The following is a 5996-nucleotide window of genomic DNA, read 5'->3' as shown; positions in this document are numbered from 1 at the left end:
AATGTTATTGATGATATTCAACTATCACGCTATAGATAAATGGTGTGGAATTAATGTAAATTTTATGTCACTTTGAACACTTTGTGAGCTATGCGACCAGAATGCTAAAATGATAATTCGGCGGCCATGGGATAGGATTTCGAACAATGTAAGAGTATCTTAATAAAGTACAAATTATACGAAAGTTAACACGTATAAAATATGTATAATCTTTCGGGACTATTTTTCTGTTTCTTATCTTTGCATTTATGAAAAACACTACTAATTATTTTAAACATTGATAATAATTGCAAAAATAAATCTGTATAAAATAAACCACCCCTATAAATTTATTAGATAAAATTAAATGAATGAATCGTCATTAACAAAAGACGATCATATAGTTACCGGAATGCCTTGATTCGAAGGAAGAACCTATTATACGCTCGACCGTTAACGTATTTTTTTTAACTTTTTAAAGAAAATCTCAACGAAGGCCATTATCTTCGTGCATTTATTTTTATCGTACACTCGTTACGTCGTCATTTTTCCGGTTTAAAGACTGTACTGGGAACTTAACTGAACTCACAATACGTGAACACTCACGTCTCAGACTGATAAACGTAAACGCTAACCTATCTAAACAAGGCTGTAGGGTCGAATCATGGTAAATACTCCATTAAAAACCAACAAGGAGGCAAATTCCTATTTCTTGTTTTAACAAGTTGAATTGAAAATGTTTTACTAAACGTAAATCGACTTCTCAAGAGAAGGAGGTACTCAGTTCGTCTGTGTATTTTTTTTTTCATATGCAAAATTGACTCCAATTTAGTTAACTCGTATGTTAACTGTTTAACTTTTTATTTATTACAGTTTTGCCAAGAAACTGATCCGAAGCAATACATTAGCGTATGAAAAACAATCCCTTTTGTTAAATAGCAGGCGAAAACGGAACGTTACCACTAAACGTTATATGAATGATTCATTGTAAATCTTAAGATCTCCTGTCGGCCGTAATCTTGTGGCAACCGTAAACAAGGTCTAAATAAATAAAGGATTTACAGTTTCAGATCAGATTATTCAGCATTGATTTATTTATTTTTAAAAGCTATTAACAAAACACGATCATAATTCAATACTAGAGACATAACACTATCGTTGAAAATAATCTCAAGCAATAATCTTTGTAATTTTATTTATAAACGCATCTAAGATCTTTGTCAGAGCAATTAATCTTTTTTATAATTAAGCTCTACTATAGTAGTTTTTCGAGGACTTTTCAACTGTTTGTATTATAACGACTTGCTTAAAAAATGAACCTGTCTGTTATGAAGTCTTTTTGGGGATGACATGAGTCATCATTTAAAAAAGTATAATGATTTTACTAAAAGTAAATTAAGAAAATTACAAACATGATAATATTTATGATGCAAATAGTTTATAATCAATGTAGCAAATTAAAAAAAAATATTTGCTAAGGCCCTGTCCCACCAAATTGTAAATGGTCTGATAACAATCAACAATATAAATTATGTAGTGGATTTTGTTACCTTATCTAAAAGTGACGTCATTTTTAAGCTATCTGATAGAGAGCCATTGGTGGGAAAGGCCCTTAGTCTTTTTAAAATTATGTAATCCTTAGAAAAAAGTTACTTTACGAAAACGCCGGATCTATACATCTGAGTTAACTTCTAAATCATTTTATCTTATGGATATATTGATTTTATTGTTTGTTTATAATCACATTGTATTACTCAGTACACTGTAAATATACTAGTATTTACTACCCGCAGCTGCTAAACTTCACAGATTACTCATAGAAAGTTGGTACTGCGTTTAATCACAATATCTAGCTAGTATTTCATTGACTGTACAATGTTGTACTCATTGTTCCATTACATTTATACTAGCTTTCGCCCGCAACTCCGTCCATTTGAAATTTAAAAACAATAGAAAAAAGATTAGCCTATGTGTTTTTCCAGACTATCCTCTAAATCTATACCAAATTTCATCGAAATCCGTTCAGCCGTTTAGGCTACAAACTCTAACAAACATCCATCCCTCCATCAATACTTTCGCATTTATAATATTAGTATGAAGTATGATTGATCAAAATCAAAAAGACTCAAAAGTCAAACAAACTTCTTTTGTTACGAACTTAATATGTGTAGATTGACCATGAATTTACAAACTTATTACCCACAAAGAGTGATGTAATAATAAAAGCAATTTAGAGGCTTTCAGGTCAGGTTTTATATGAGTCAAACTAAATTCATTTTAAAAGTCCACAATCTGACTATACTATTAAGTATATTACTTATTAAAGTTAATCTTAAATTTTATAAAAACTAACCTGTAAATGAATCCATTAGGACCATCTAGTTTTTCATAGTTTTTCCTTGAACTTATCTAAAGTTAAGGTTTCATGAGGTCACGAATCCCAGTTATATCCAGACAAGTAAGTACCAAGGTAAATCAGCTTTTTATTGCAGTATAGTATGCGTTTTTGTGGCTTCGCAACATTACTAAAAAGGATATCGATATCCTTTTTACATTGAATATCAAGTTATCTCGTAACGTAACACTGAACTCTTTAAAGATCGCTTGAGTCTTGACCTTATTATATTAAATTCAGTTAACAACATTCATTGATTTTCCGGGCTTATGTCTTTTATACATTTTTCTGATAACCACATTTTCTAGATTTTGATATCTGCCTTGACTTGAAGCGTAGCCAAGCACCAATTGTGTTACTGACTTTTTGAATGTGTTGATTTTTTAGGCTTTGGCAACATCAATCAGTGGATTTCACAGGCTCTTGGAACTAATCCCTTGTTCAAAACATATTGTAAACGTTTTATGTTGTTGTACATACGTTTGCTTGACGTTATAAAGAATAGCATTAAGATGAAAAAAATATTAAGTTAATATATAATAGTATTTAGTATGAACAGCAATTTTTGTTTATAGACAAAAATCATGAGATTTTTCTATTTATAATGCATGTTAAATGAAAAAGACGAAATAGGAAAATTGTGTTAATTATCTATACTATTATAATAAAGCGTAACCACACACTTCTTTGTTGCCTAAGATGTCAGTGATTACAGCATATCTTTGAATAATTCTTTTTTAAATTAAAAGCCTTACACTTCCGTCACGCTTTAGGCTTTTAATTTTCACGCCGTTAAACTTATGGGGTAAATATTTTGGATAAAAACCCAAATGTGGGAAAGAGGCCATAAGCTACGAGCTGCCAACATCAAGGAACCAAGGTTGCTATTTCTGCATTAGAATTTTGACATTTCACAAATATAAACAATAAAATAAAGTTTTCATAAATTCACGCGGATGAAGCCGCATGAGAACAGCTAGTTATCTTGATAAACAATAACAATTTAATAATGCATTATACGGATATATTCCCGCCGACAACAAGAACTGTTTATAGAATCCAATATAATCTAAAATAGGGAAATGAAACTTTAAATAAATTAGTCATAATATTTTTGTAGTGCACGTCGCATCTGGGTCGCATGATCGATTGTAGTGTGTTTTATCAACATCCTTTTAAATCTGATGTAAATGTTCAAAAGATAGCCTATAATATAGGATTGTAGTGTAAAGGCTTATACTACTAAATAAATACAATTGAAATAAGAGACGACGACGTTATGAAAAATGTCATTTCAGAATTTAATAAATTCAATGAATTATCTGAAGTCAACTCTAAAACTCCCCGATGATGAATTAAACCTCAAATCTGTGACTCAGTTGAAAATCTTAATCAGCGCTAAACTATGCAGTTTTATGTCTACTTATATGTAACTTAAGTTGGTCTAACATGTCACATTCATTCACATTTACTATTTATGATCTAAAGCAACTTAACTTAATTTTAATACTTTAAAGTTAATTGGAAGTATTAAGTATAGCTATAGAATTTTAATTAAGAACATGCTTATTTAAAAATGTACTTGAATACATAGAGCGGAAAAGCCGATTTTTTTTTTAAATCTTAACTTAAAAATAATGATAACATCCTTATTTTATCACAATATTAATTATCAACCTTATCAATAAGTGAAACAGTAAAAAAGATAGAAGTTCAGATAAGGTATTTAATTCAATACAGAAACATTGAACGTATCGATTTCTAGTATGCGAGCTTAGATCGTAATTGAATATTAAATCAGGCTAGTGCTTATTATGAAGTTATTCTCGTTGGTATTTGGCACAGGGTCCGAATGAATCGGCCGAGTCGTCAACCGTCCGCGCCCGCCCCGAAGGCCTGCGGGTTTCACGGCTCCTAACAAAGATGTGATACCAAGACGTACAAATAGGCAGAAAATGTAATTTGTCATTAATTTCTGTAGTAAATTCAGTAAATATCAAATTGTATTTCGATATCTTCATAAAGCAAAATTATCATTTATTCATAAGAACGATCAGATCAGAACGAAAGATTTTTTCTAGATTTGATAAAGATTGGACATATTAGGCATTAAACAAATTATGAAATTCTCAATACATATTCACATTTCGCCGGCATTCGCCGCTGTATTTACCTCACCGAGGCGACAAGATACTTGCAGTATGCGGAAGGTAACTTGCAGTCGACAATGTTTAAACACATTTAAAAGTATTTGTTCACTCTCTGCAGTAACAAAAGTGAGATAACGTTACGTGTTTTATTTACAGAAACATAATTAACTCCAATATAAAGCATATTTTTATAGACGGTAACCAAAAGCTTATTGTTTTCAACTATTAATTGATAGTTTTAATACATGTGTATTGCTAAATGGAGACGATCCCGTCTCTAACTTTCTCCTCTACTCAAAAATAGTACATACTTAGAACCTATGATTCATATCGTACTTCACTCAACACTTCATAATATCTACCCCAGTATAACAGTAACGGTACTTATTGTTTAGTATTCACGGAGCCAACACAAGCCTGTACAAAATTGTTGATGCGAAGTACTTCCTACGTCTACACCCAATTCGGTTAAACGATCCACAAAAGTTCCGTTCGAACTAAGAACTATAAATTTCAATTTGATTAACAACCACTGTTTAATAAACAATAGAAGCTTAAATTGAATAGGAAAATTGACATTAACTTTAATCCAATTTGAATAAAAAATAATATTCTATAAAAATATATTGTTATTTTTATAATATTTTAGTCTAGTGTATCAACACTGGATCAACCAAATACACGAAAAACTCAAACATTTAAAAATATCCGTCAAAGTAACATAAAAGATTTCATCAACTTGTAGGCACATGTAACAAGATTTACTCAATCATCTGAAATAATTACTCAATGGTTTGACATTTGGTTGAGGATGCGGCGCTGCAAAGGTCACGGTGTCAAACAGTTCACACGGTTACTGACCCGAACATAAAGCTAATAGAAATGATAAAAAGAAACTAAAGACCTCTATTAAAAATGTAAAAGCAATAGAGCATAAAACCTTCCACTAACTAGTATTAATGAAAAAAAAATTGACATCAATATACTCCAAATGTTTTAAAAGAAATTTACACCATGAAACTTTTATTACAATATTATAAAACGACTAGCTTTCGCCCCTACTCTTAACAAACATCCATCAATCCATCTACTTTCGCAGTTATAATATTACTAGCTTTGGCCCGCGACTGCGTCCGCGTCGTATTGATAATATTAGTAAGATAGAGTTCTTATGATTTAATATAAAGGTATTTAAAACAATTCCAAAGCCATTCACCTTGCAATTCCAATGGGTTACGATAGGCTGCGACTCCGTAAATAGCCACATCTTACTTACCTATATCCATATGCATGCACCGCTCAAGGTCAGAGATTCGCCGGCTAACCGATCTCATGCTTTACATTGCACGATGTTGTTTTAATATTATAACGGATTTCAATCATTTAAAGTAATTCCTCAGAAACAAAGCTTAGAACTACCACTAATTCGCATTGAAATTTGACATTTACAACGTTCTAGTTACGCGAACGAG

The sequence above is a fragment of the Papilio polytes genome, unplaced genomic scaffold (assembly GCF_000836215.1).
Source record: "Papilio polytes unplaced genomic scaffold, Ppol_1.0 DF821845.1, whole genome shotgun sequence".
In the NCBI taxonomy this organism is placed as follows: Eukaryota; Metazoa; Arthropoda; class Insecta; order Lepidoptera; family Papilionidae; genus Papilio; species Papilio polytes.
This window is presented reverse-complemented; position numbering follows the sequence as displayed.